Below are 14,033 nucleotides of genomic sequence, written 5' to 3' on the forward strand. Positions count from 1 at the left end.
CTAGTAATTAAAAACAACACCCAAATAAAAAACACAAACATAAACATACTTTGGCCTTTTGGGAGTGTAACGACATTTTGGAGATCCTTTTCGGTGCCCAAGTTCTTGGCACAGCTTGCATCTATTTTTGTTACCTTTTTGGCTTTGCATACTTCTTCCCCTTCCCCTTTTTACTACTACCACCTTTCTCAAACCATGCCTTGAATCTACTCTCTTTAGGCCCGCCAGCCTTTCTTTTTATTAGGGGAGGACACATGGAAAATTCAATTTCCACTTCAGGCCACTGAGACTGATCTGTAAGTGCTGGAATTGGAGTTTCATATGCAGCCTTGAATCTTGCCATTGAGTAATATTCATGCAAATATGGATGCATGCTTATCTTGGGTTGGGAGGCCAAGAAAAGAATGGAATGGTCACATGGTTTTCTAGTGTGTTGCCACTTGAGGCAAGTGCAGTCATGCAACTCAGTGTTAACAACATGCCTCCTTCCAGTCTTAGTATCTCTAACTTCAGCACCCCACAATGAAGATTTTTCCACACATAAATGTGTAAGATTTCTGGCCATGTTCACCACCTCTTGCACCACTACAGGAAGCTTATCCCCTTGCAAACAATCACGAATCCTTCTTCTCAATTCCCACATGCGCATGATCATGATCCTGATTGTAACATCCCAAATTTTCAATTTGGAATGTTATACATTAGATCACCATTGCATATCATATTTTATTGCATTTTGGCTTGATCCTAGAAATTCTATGCAACTCAAGGACCTTCGGAGGGAGTTAGGGATTTCATTATTTTCATATTTGAGTTTTCTCGAATTTTCGAAAGAGGGTCGTTTGATTTTAATTATTTTCTCTTCGATTATTTATTTTTATAAAAATAAAAGAGAGAGGATAAAATGACTTCCTAAAATTAGAGAAATATTGAAGATTTAATATTAAAATCAAATAAGATTTTTCTATTCGGAGTTTTATCGCTATTTTATTTGAATTAGGAAAAATATGTGTTTTTTCAAAATTGCATTTTAGGCCCAAATAAATGTTCATCTTGTCCGACTTATTTTTAGAGGACGGGGAAAATTTATTTCGGAAATTTTGGAGTCCCTTTAGTATTTATTTTCTTTCCTTTTCTGCACGTCGGAATTATTTAAAAAAAGTCAAACCGACTTCTGGCCGTACCCGGCCAGGAGACCTCGGGCCGGCCCTCTTATAAGCCGCACCTGAGCCAGCCCAGCCTTGCCTCGCCCCGAAACCATAACCCAAGCCACCCGCCGCCGCCGCTGCACCGGAGTCGCCGGACCCGCCGGACCCGAGGTAGCCGCCTCGGTTTTCGTGAGAAAACCGTTTGGTTTTTTCGAAACCCTAGATCCATTTATTTATTAGATCCGATTCGGTTTATTTTCGGTTTAGTTGTTTAGTGAACGCTCATTTTAACGAACGGTTTTCACCGTTTAACCGCAGACAGCGAACGTTCGTTCATTAGCCTGTTCGTCAGTTATTTTTTTCTCGGATTTTCCACGATTCTTTTCGATCGCGATTTCTGATCCGATTTTCGTTTTAGTATAACTTTTCGCTCGTTTATCGGAATCAGGCGATTCAAGTGCCTAGAGTTTCGTCTCGAAACCCTCTTTCCATTTAACCAACTTGAACAAGATTTTGATACAGTAAAATTTGACTTTAGTCCAGATTAATAATCGGATCTTGTTTCTTTCGTAGTTTGAGTTTCGTTGCTCCGTTTGATTTGATTCTTTTTGCAAACCGAGTTATTAAGTTGAAATTTTTGGTTAGATCTCTTATTTGAGTTTTACTCGTGCCCTTCTTTGATTGCTTATTGTATGTTTGTTTGATTGCGATAGAGTACCCGGAGTGCAAAGCGTGCTACATCGAGTCTCTAGGTTTTGTGGATCATCAGCAAGGCAAGTAACACTTTGATCATATCCCTTTATCACCCAGTTTTTATGCATTAGTTTCAACCCTCAAACATTGCATGATTAGGACTTGATAACATGTGGGATTGGGAAGTAGGTGATGAGGTAGAACCTATTGCCCTGTTATTATCAAACCCTTGGGAGTTACTTCTACGTATTGCTTATATTGCTATGCTCGTAGACGTGGATTGGGTTTGAGTGAAACCATGAGAGATGTGATATTGTTAATTAATGGTTCAACTTAAGGTGGCAACTTTAATACACATCTGGCTGGATTGCTTGTTGGGCACCTGGAGAATCGAGTGTTGTCCTAGGATATCCCGGAGTACCCGTGTGATAATCCTAATGTAACATCCCAAATTTTCAATTTGGAATGTTATACATTAGATCATCTGCATATCATATTTTATTGCTTTTGGCCTGATCCAGAAATTCTACGCCACTCAAAGACCCACGGAGAGAGTTGGGAATTTCGTTGTTTTCATATTTTAGTTTTCTCAAATTTTGAAAATAGGATCATTTGATTTTATTTATTTTATCTTCAATTATTTCTATTATATGAGAGAGGGAATAAAATGACTTTCGCAAAACAAAGAAATATTGAGGATTTAATAAAAAAATCAAATAAGATTTTATTTCGGAGTTTTTGGCTAGTTTTATTTGAATTTAGGAAAAATTGCACGTTTTTTTAAAACTGCATTTTAGGGCCAAGAAAATGTTCATCTCGTTCTAAATATTTTATTTAGGCGGTGAAAATTTATTTTGGCATTTTTAGAATTTTATTTTATTTTCTAGACTTTTTCTTAGTTTCGGCGGAATTTGTTTTTTTTAAAGTACCGCGCACCCGACTGGGCCGAAGGCCCAGCTGAGCCAGGCCAGGCCCGCGCCGCCGCCGCCGAGTCCAGCCGGGGCACGCCTCGCGAGGCAAAACATGACCCGGCCCCCTTCCCCAAGCCGGACGCCCCCCCTCATATATACCGCCCGCCGTCGCCGCCTCACCCCACCACCCCGACCCGCCCCGCCTCCCGCAGCAGCTGCCGCCGCCGTCGTGTGCCGCCGCCGCCGTCGTGTGCCGCGCCCGCCGCCGGCGACGTCCGCGCCACCCGCCGCCGACGCCACCCCACCCCGCCGGAGCCCCGAGTTCCACCGGTTTCCGACGAGGTAGCCGCCGTCCGCCGCCGGTTTTCTGAAGAAACCGATTCAGTTCTTTTTTTTAAAACCATAGGTTTTTTTATTTAGATCGGTTTTTTTGTTTTTATTCGGTTCACTTATTTAGCGAGCGTTCGCCCGTTCGTTCGTTTTAACGGACGAGTTCACCGTTTAGTTTCAGTTAACGAACGAACGTTCGTTAATCTGTTCGTCAATTTTCCTTTTTTCTCAGATTTTCCATGATTATTTCTGGTCGCGATTTCTGATCAGATTTTCATTTTAGTATAACTTTTCGCTCGTTTATCGGAATCAGGCGATTCAAGCGCCAAGAGTTTCGTCTTGAAACCCTCTTTCCATTTAACCAACTCAAACAAGTTTTTGATTCTATAAAATTTGACTTAAGTCCAGATTAGTAAACGAAGCTTGTTTCTTTCACCGTTTGACTTTTGTTGTTTCGTTTGATTTGTTTCTTTTTGCAAACCGGAGTTCTTAAGTTGAACTTTCTGGTTAGATCTCTTATTTGAGTTTTACCTATGCATTAGTTGAGTGCTTATTGTATGCTTGTTTGTTTGCGATAGAGTACCCAGAGTGCGCCGCTTGCTACTTCGAATCTTTAGGTTTCACGGATCATCAGCAAGGCAAGTAACACTTTGATCATACCTCTTTACTACCCAGTTTTATTGCATTAGATCAATCCTCAAACAATTGCATGAATAGGATCTCATTAATATGTGGGTTTTGGGAAGTAGATGAGGTAGTACCTATTACCTGTTTTATTATCAAACCTTTGGGAGTTACTTCTACATTTTCTTATGCCATGCTATGCTAGTAGATGTGGATTGGGTGAGTGTATCCATGACAGATGTGAGATTCTTACACAATGATTTACTTAAGGTGGCAACTTTAACACACATCTGGGTGGATTGAGGCACCTGGGTAGCGATTGCCTGTTTTTCTTTATGGACCGCCACCCAGGCTCAAAGGGATCATGGGATTATTCATGCTAGAAACTGCCGTGTGCAGCCACAAGCTACTATGGGCTCTAGCATAGTTGATTAAGTCGTGTGAACTCTTACAGTGGTAGACTAGCAGATGTAGGGGAAAGTAGGTGGAACGGTCTACCCGATCGAAAGGTGCTAGCGCTTCTGAAAGACTATGTCTCGGTCATTCGTTTCTCAAACACCATGTAGTGCGAGAATCCCAACGGAGGAGATCGAGTCTTGTGGGGAAAAGTGCACAAACCTCTGCAGAGTGTATAAACTAATCATGATTAGCCGCGTCCCCGGTTATGGACGTCTTGAGTATCTAGTACTTGGATTATCATGTGAATCTCATCATGTGACTTTAATTAATTTTGTTGGGTTTAATGATGATGCCTAATTTGGATTGAGAGGGTGTCTACACTCTCAATGTTTAACAACCACCATGATAGTTAAATAAAATTTATTCCTTTGCAGTAGGGAAACATTGGCTTTACGCAAAACTATAACCATAGAGCTTTCCACCAGCCATATATGCATGTAGTATAGTCTATTTCTGTTCATTACTCTCTATGTGTTACATTGCCAGCATATTCCATGTGCTGACCCGTTTTCAGGCTGCAACGTTCATGTTGCAGATTTTTCAGACGACGAGTAAGGTGCCTTAGGTCGTGGTTCTATACTCAGTGATGCCGTTGGAGTTGACGGACTCACTTATCTTCCAAGCCTTCCGCTGTTATCATTATTTGATGGCCTTAAGCCATATTAATTGCAATAAGTTCTCTTTAGAGACATTCGATGTAATAAGTGTGTGATTGCTACTCTGTTATAAATCCTTCAAGTACTGTGCGTGTCAGCATTACTAATCTAGGGATGACACTGAAGCATAGAGATCAGACTGTTTGAGGTCTAGTCACTACAAGATGGTATCAGAGCACACGCTGACTGTAGGACACGACCACTAGGATAAAGCCCTAGATCACTACTCTCTTCTCATTTCTGACTCCTCATCTTTTCTACTCTTTTAGGATGGCGGATGCAAGGAACAAGTTCACGCAACCGGATGAAGATACACCCTTTGGACGCCACCTGAAGGTAGTCACTAAGTACCTAAACATTGGAGTACCAAGCTTCACCGGGACCTACGAAGCCACTTTACCTGAGGAGGAGCGCTGGATGATCCAAGTTCAAGTTCCAGGAAGGACATTCGTGCCAGTCACTGAGCCTATAGAATTTTCCTTTGATGCAACAACCTAGAGCCTAGGAAAGAGCATGGCAGCCCACATCACCATGGGACGTATTGGAGAAGTTTACCACAATGATCTCAAGGATACTATCCACCAGATTTGTGGGTGCCGACATGAGCAATGGGAGATGATCAGCACCAGGAAAGATAGATCAATTGCAGCTTTCATCCAGGAACTAAACCAACACATTCGACGCCAGGAGAATCAGATGTGCGCAGGCATGATAGATCTGAAGAAGGCAATGACTAGGATTTCAGAACTGGAGGAAGCAGTCAAGGCTACACGTGAAGATTTTGAGGAGGAAATCATCGTACTAGTGGAGAAGAATGGCTACCTGATTAAGAAGATCGGAATATTCATGGGAGACCCCACACCAGTAGAAGAAGATGTAGAACCCAAGGAGATTCACCCGGAAGACTACATCATCATCGACGACACTACATCGCTATCGATGATCGAAGGAGCCATCAAGCCTAACAATGACGACACAGAGGAACTCTCAATGAGAGCACCAATGTCGGTGTCAAAACCGGCGGATCTCGAGTAGGGGGTCCCGAACTGTGCGTCTAGGAAGATGGTAACAGGAGATGGGGGACACGATGTTTTTACCCAGGTTCGGGCCCTCTCGATGGAGATAAAACCCTACTCCTGCTTGATTGATCTTGATGATATGAGTATTACAAGAGTTGATCTACCACGAGATCGAAGAGGCTAAACCCTAGAAGCTAGCCTAAGGTGTGATTGTTGTTGTTGGTCCTACGGACTAAACCCTCCGGTTTATATAGACACCGGAGGGGGCTAGGGTTACACAGAGTCGGTTACAAGGAAGGAGATCTACATATTCGTATTGCCAAGCTTGCCTTCTATGCCAAGGAGAGTCCCATCCGAACACGGGACGAAGTCTTCAATCTTGTATCTTCATAGTCCAACAGTCCGGCAAAGGATATAATCCGGCTGTCCGGAACCCCCTAATCCAGGACTCCCTCAGTAGCCCCTGAACCAGGATTCAATGATGATGAGTTTGGCGCGCAGATTGTCTTCGGCATTGCAAGGCAGATTCCTCCTCCGAATAATTCATAGAAGATTTTGAACACGAGGACCATGTCCGGCTCTACAAAACAAGTTCCACATACAACCCTAGAGAGAATAATTTTTTTCACAAATATAATCTGCCGACGTACCCCGTAGTGTGACATCACACCACAGCCAGGTCTTTATTCGAATCATTTTTCATAACCAATCTCAGCGTGTTGCGCGAGGCGGTTTCGTTGGCACGTCTTGTCGAAGCAGAGATCGTGTCCCCTTTATTACGGGATTCTCATCAATACGAACGTGGGTAACCCAACCGTGCCTATTGGTAGGACTCATAGATCTTAGGCAAGTCCCAAACGGCCATGAGGAGGATGCTTGATATTCACCCTCTATATAAAGGGGACAAGGCTTTTTCTTTTTTCCCTCTCGTGCTCAATCAAATCCTTCCCCCGCCTTGAATTCTAACACCCAAAACTCAGGTCAGGTGCTTCGGACCTTCAACTATGTCTGGATCCAACCTTCAAGGTCGGTGGATGCCTTCCTCCGTCACGGAGGAGGACATCAATAGGTTGAGAGAGGCTAGATATCTGACCGTCGAAATTTCGCATCGGCTTCCCGCCCGAGGGCAGGTCGTCCCTACTCCCGAACCCAAGGAGAGCGTCGTGTTCGTCTCCCACTTCCTCCGAGGACTAGGCACTACAAGAAATATGTCAACTTATGACCTTCTGTTAGTGACCCTCGAACAATTGGTCATAAATTTATGACCATTTTAGACCAATTGGTCAAAATCTGTTCAGGGGGCTCCAAACCCTAAACCATTGCGACCATTTTGGTCAGAAAGGTCGTAGTCCTTACACGAAATGGTCACAAAGCAAACAGTGCTAGTCCGCTGCCTTATTTCTAGTTGTTAATGACCAATATAGATGGTCATAGCCTTGTAGATTGTGGTGGATTGTGATGACTAGGCGCCATCTCATCAGTTTTGCCTATGTGTCATGTCCATGTGGCAGTTTTTGCCCTAGGTTGTGAAGCAACCTATATTTCTATCATTCCCAAAATTCCCAAAAAAATCTCATAAATTCTTTGGGTCATATCTTCATCAAATATGTAAAAATCCTTCCTTGCCTAGTTCAAAACTAATTCAACAATATTCATTTTCCTATTCTGTTCACAACAACACTTTATGAAGGAAGTGCTATTTATATATTCTTGATTGCCCTCGGAATTTTTGGGCACTCTTTTCTATCCAAATCATTACCGCATGACAAAATTCAGCTCCATTTTCCTAGCAAATCTTCCTCGGCAAATTTTCAAAGTTTTTGTCCACCTAGAAGCATTGTGAAGGAAGTACCTTTTTTATATATCTAAATGACATGAAATGTATACAGTTCCTTCATATGACCAAATTATCACCCTCCTCCAAATTGCAGCTCAGTCAAATCATCTATGTGAGCCCAGGTTCAATTTATATTTTATGGCCAAATTGGCACGTTGCAAAGCAACTGTTATATAGACCCCTCCTATTACCCTCAAACTTTTCGGGCACTCTTCCAAACCCAAATCATTGCCACATGGTAATATTCAGCGCAATTTTCCTAGTAAATCTTTCTCGGGAAATTTCCAAAGTTTCTACCTCGAGAGAAGCTTTGTGAAGTAAGTACTAGCTAGGCTTACCCAAATGATCTGAAAATTGACCAGCGCATGACCATACCAAAGTAACTTACCTACACCAATTTTGAGCTCATTTCATTCATCCAATCTCTCTCACTAGTTTTCCCAAGTTTCTGTCCATAGAAGAGCATTGTAAAGGAACTACAACTTTGGCATGTCCAAATGGTATCAATTTTCTACAATGCTTTCCTATGCCCAAATAACCATCCTCCATAAAATTTCAGCTCACTCCATTCATTATTTTGAGCCCAGGTTCAACATTCATATTTTTGTCCAGCGTGGTACTTTGCAAAGCAAGTACCACCTAGGATCCTCCTTTTGAGATAAAAATTTGTGAAGACATTCTCCTTAGTAGATGATCATCCTCAGCCAAAACTCACGCCCATTGGCCATGTGCATTTCCCGTACCGCAAATCAAACACTTGGGTGCTAATTCATGTTTGAGCATCGATCGGTCTCCTCGTGAGAATCTTATGTTGTAATTTTCTTCCTAGCACCAACCTGGGGAGTGCCCAACCCACTAGACATGCCTAGGCCGCCCGAACACATGGCAACATTACGGTCACGCGGTGACCACGCGACGGGCATGCGAGTTTACGCGCTCTAGAGTTGGGGCCCTCGGCCACCGCCCAAACCTCGACGTATCGCCACCAAACCATGTATTTATGATTAAATAGGTCCTTATGTAACTAGAAATGATTTTAGGAAAAAATAAATAGCAAACTATGAGGCACCTGCAGTTCAAATTTGACCCGCTTCCAACTAAATCGGCGGAAATTTGTCTTTTTCACGAGAGGTGGATCAAAATTTTTTACACCCAACCATTTTGTCAATTGTGAATTAAATATGGCCTAGTATTTTGTAAAATAATTTGGTCCAATTTTGCAACAATTATTTGGTAGTTCCTTCACACAAAAACCTCCTTTCGGGCACTCGAAAAATGGAAAATGGTTTTTTCGTCCAACGAAAATGAAAACTTCCTTAGGCAACATTGTTTGCCATTCCAATATGCACCCTTGTGCACAATATGAGATCATTTGAACAAACTATGCCATGAATGTGGCCATAAGATTGATCATTTGGCTTGAAAGCCATTGATCTCCACACGTGATAGCTCGTTTCTGAGAATACTTTTTAAAAATAATTGCCATATTACAAGTTTGTTATTTTTCCTGGGAACTTGGCCACAAATAATGACACAATGCGAAGGTTTCCCATTTTTTTGATTTTTTTTGAATTTTTTATGCAAGTTTCAAAATGCGGTCAAAACGGCGAGAATGACCGTTCCTAGCTAGTGGTTGAATCTTGGGATTTTTTTGATGTTTCTCTGATTAAATAGGTACTTATGTAACTAGAAATGATTTTTGGAAAAAATAAATAGCAAACTATGAGGCAGCTGCAGTTCAAATTTGACCCGCTTCCAGCTGAATCGACGGAAATTTGTCTTTTTCACGAGAGGAGGATCAAAACTTTTTACACCCAACCATTTTGTCAATTGTGCATTAAATATGTCCTAATATTTTATAAAAATGATTTGGTCCAATTTTGCAACAAATATATGGTAGGTCCTTCACAAAAAAACCTCATTTCGGGCACTCGAAAAATGGAAAATGTATTTTCCATGCAAAGAAAATGAAAACTCCCTTAGGCAACATTGTTTGGAATTCCAAGATGCACGATTGTGCACAATATGAGATCATTTAAACAAACTATGCCATGAATGTGACCATGAGATTGAGCGTTTGGGTTGAAATCCATGAATCTTCACACATGATAGCTCATTTATGAGAACACTTTTCTAAAATAATTTCCGTATTACAAGTTTATTATTTTTCCTGGAAACTTGGTCATATATAATGACACAATGCGAAGGTTTTCCAATTTTTTGATTTTTTTTTGAATTTGTTATGCCCGTTTCAAAATGCGGTCAAAACGGCGGGAATGACCGTTCCTAGCTAGTGGTTGAATCTTGGAAAACTTTTGATGTTTCTCTGATTAAATAGATACTTATGTACCTAGAAAGGATTTTTGGAAAAAATAAAGCACAAACTATGAGGCAGCTACAGTTCAAATTTGACCCGCTTCCAGCGGAATTGGCAGAAATTTGTCTTTTTCAGGAGAGGTGCATCAAAACTCTTGACACCCAACCATTTGGTCAATTTTACATTAAATATGGCCTAATACTTTATAAAAATTATTTGGTCCAATTTCACAACAAATATATGATAGGTTCTTCACAAAAAAACTCATTTTGGGCACTCAAAAAATGATTAAAAATAGATAGAAAGATCAGAAATACATACAAATTGGTGCTCATCCATAAAATGTGGTCTAACTTGAGTGATAATTTGTGTGATGCCCTTTTGCAAAATAGTTTTGATAGTTACTTCACAAAATCCCTCAATTTTTAGTACTTAGAAACTATTTTAAATCACTGTTTTTTTGAACCAATCAAAACTCTTCCCACGGATCGATGACATGGCGCCCATCCATCCATCCATCCATCCATATATCCGTCCCACATCCATCCATCCATCTATCTACAGAAAAAAGAAAAAGAGATAACCCCCCGCAGCCCAAACCCTAGATCAGATCCATCCATCCCCTGCTCCCAATCTCCTCGCCGCCGCCGCCACCTCCTCCCCGTACCCGCCCCCCTCCCGATCCAGTCCTCTCCCACCCACCCCTGACCTCGCCGTCCTCCCTCCCCGCATCTCCCAGCCACCTCTTCGCCCGAGGAGATCGAGCGAGCGCCCGAGCGTGCCCGTCCTCGCAGCCTCCTCCCACGATTCCCCGCACCCGAGCCCCACGAGAGGAGCTCCTCCTGTGATTTTGCACGCTGCCGCCGGCGACGACCAGCCACAGCTTGCCGGAGCCAGCAGATGAGTGCCACCCTTCTTCTCTGTTCTCTTCTTCCCGTGCTCTCTTTCTTCATCCTTTTTCTCTCTCACACATCTCGATTTCTCTCTCTGTCTCAAACAGTGCACTCCGCCGCCATGGACCTTGCAGCGCGCCGCCCTAATGCCAAGTCCCTCCTCGCCGTTCCTGCGCCGCCAAGCTGAAGCCTCGCCCAAGTCCAAGCACCACCGTCGTTTGCCTCCTCGCCATGGCCTCCCCTGCATCGTCTGCTTCGTGGACAGAGCTCTGTCTCCGTCAATGTGTCCTCCCGCCGTCTCTGTTCGCTGTCAGGCTCGATCGACTCCAGCAGCACCCCCACGGTGACGCTCCGCTCGGCACCCGAGGTATATCTCGGCTTCATCGAGTTAAGATGAATCTAGCGCCGTACGCAGATGCAGAGGTCTTGCGGTCTCTGTTGCTCGAGTTATCTACTGTTGTTCGAGTATATTTGCCTGCTTCCTTTTGACTGGGTTTATCGTGTATGCAGTAGTAGTCATGTCCACGCGTTCTTGTCTTGAGGCGATGGCAATTTGTTTAAAACCGCAAGGAAACTTTGCTTTCTACAGTATCTCCTTCCTTGTTTTGTTCTGTGTAGTACGTCTTGGTTGGTCAAAAGCTACTAAAACGTTTACTCTTCTGTCGAGCGAGGCCTGAGGCAGAGCAAAGGCTTGCCGATTATTGCTTACAACGCCAAGTTGCAATTAGCTGGGATGTGTAGCGTGGCTAGCTTGTGTTGATTGGTTTTGAGATATAATTGGAAACTGATTGTGTGTCAGTACAACAAACGTGATGTTTTTTTTGAATAACAAACGTGCTGATGGAAGTGTCCTTTCATACGTGATTCTGATTTGCACTTCTCGGTCAGAGGCATCTCTAGGACGTGACACACTTTGGATGTGCAAACTTCGTTTTGTTTTGCATGCTTACTTGTTTAGTGAACTTGATGCCATGCTTATTTCATATAGCTAATAGTAACCTGCAAAAAAATTTGTAATTGCCAAGCTTGATTTGTTCTACTTGCCTGCTACAAACTATTTAAATAACTACTACTTAATTAGTAGCATGTAGACTGGATTATTATTTTGTCAACATTCTATTCTAGAGATATTTACAAAAGCATGTGCAATCCATCCCATGTAGCAATCACTGCTAGTTTGTATTGAGCAAATAGAGCACCGCACTGTAGCTAGCCTCGCGCGGCAGCCGCCGCCCGGGACGCGGGTGTGCGTCGAGTGCAGTATAGATTTTCCAGTCTTTCTTTCAAAATGACAAGTTGTATTAGTACACCATCATGGGACAAAAGTAGCTGAACTGCACTTATTGTCAGGTCAGGGTGGTTTATAGTGTTGCCTTTCATCAAAATCTCAAGAGGCCTTCTCAAATCAGCTATTATTTTTTTCGCATTTGCAGTGAGCTTTAACCAGAAAATACCATTATCAGTCTTTTCGATATTGTAAGACACACCTGCATGAAATGGAAAACTAGTTACATCTTCAAACTCACCAGTAGATATAAGCTTAAAATACCATTATCAGTCTTTTCGAAATTGTAAGACACACCTGCATGAAATGGAAAACTAGTTACATCTTCAAACTCACCAGTAGATATAAGCTTAAGCTTTTTGCAGTCTCAAACAATCACACAAACAATATAAATTCAGAAACGAAGCTACATAAGAGTAGCAGCATAACACTTGTGATTTAGGCTTATCAAGGAGAGGAAGGGGATATCCCTATTTACTAATGTTCCCTTCTTCCCATGCTCTCTTTCTTCCTCCTTTTTCTCTCTCACACATCTAAGTATATGAGTAGTACATGTGCAAGCAAACATTTGAACTCAAACCCATCCATCCTTTGTACTGTACTATACTGAAGAAGTAATGTAGATGAATATACATGCAGTTTTATTAAGTGAATGCCATGCAAACAACTAACTTGCTCTTGTCCATGTAGATGGAGTAGGAGGATGAGCAGCAGCAACAAATGAACCTGATGGTGAAGAAGCACCTGATGACCAGAACTCGTTCAAGTGCTCTTTAGTCCTTCCAAAGCAAGGTCTTGATGTCCCCCTTACAGAAAATGTTCATATATGTTCCTGCATGATGCGTGTGTGCATGTTGGATGGTCACATTCTAGTGTACTAGCTAGCTAGTAAGCTTGTTTTGCTACCGGATGATTGAATGTCATCTCAGTTTGTACCTCATCTAGCTCACCACCTCAAATTGCCACTGTTTGGTTAGTGTTTCCTTCTTGGTTGGCTAAACATATCTGTTTGTTTAATTAGGAGCATTAGATGCTCTCCATCGATGATTCTCTAATTTTATTCATGGTCTGCACAATATATTCATTAGATTGTCTGCTACATCTCCAATTAAATACTCATAATGCTACTGTCCAGCCTTTGTTCAATTGGACTGACTATATATCTCTTGTTGAAATTGTGCTCTTGATCTTTTGTTTAAACCTGGGACATCATGCATATCTAGCTCTTCCTTTTTAGTCTAAACCTAAGACCTCTTTTGTTTTCAGTCACACTGCTGTTTTGCTGTGCTTGATAAACCCGAGACTTCTTTCTATTGTAATATCGAAGTTGTTTGGTTCTGGCCTCAGCACTAAGTACACTAATATTGAAGTTGTTCACTCTTTTACAGGAGCTTTGGGCCTAATTTTTTTGGAGTGTGAAGCCATGAAGCCAAGTGCGAATCAGTGAAGCCCTACTTAGCAAAGAGTTTTTTTGGTTCTGTAGTAGACTGTAAATTGTAATATTGTATCAGATTGTAAAAGACTAATGTAGTGTTATTTGATGAATTATATTTGTCCCGTCCTATTTGAAATAGTGATTATGTATGTTAAAAAGATGTGAAATGGAAACATGACCAGCGGGACCAATTTATGCCCCACTTATGAATATAATTTGAGATATTTTGAAATTTTTGACATGTGGGGCCCATGTGACTAGTGGGACTAGCTCTAAAATAAAATGATTGAAAAATAAAAAATCAATTGATGGTAAGAAGGCCACGGCCCAACAATAAAAAGGCTGCAATATTGGGCTTGGCCCATGAACCGAACCAAAAATTGACAGAAAAAAACACAAATAGGCTGAATTGTTGGGCTAGGCCCA

At 42.0% G+C, this 14,033-nt stretch overlaps 1 pseudogene across 1 annotated transcript; it reads left to right on the forward strand.

The window, feature by feature from the left end:
* Window positions 1-641: 641 nt before the first annotated feature.
* On the forward strand, window positions 642-13,808 carry LOC125525109 (uncharacterized; annotated as a pseudogene). The gene is made up of 5 exons (XR_007291151.2): window positions 642-665; window positions 2,768-3,094; window positions 10,600-11,254; window positions 12,863-12,964; window positions 13,561-13,808. The product of XR_007291151.2 is annotated as an uncharacterized LOC125525109 (transcript).
* The last annotated feature ends 225 nt before the right edge of the window (window positions 13,809-14,033 follow it).

This window comes from Triticum urartu, chromosome 7A (genome assembly GCF_056163025.1).
Source record: "Triticum urartu cultivar PI428250 chromosome 7A, HENAU_Tu73, whole genome shotgun sequence".
Lineage (NCBI taxonomy): Eukaryota > Viridiplantae > Streptophyta > Magnoliopsida > Poales > Poaceae > Triticum > Triticum urartu.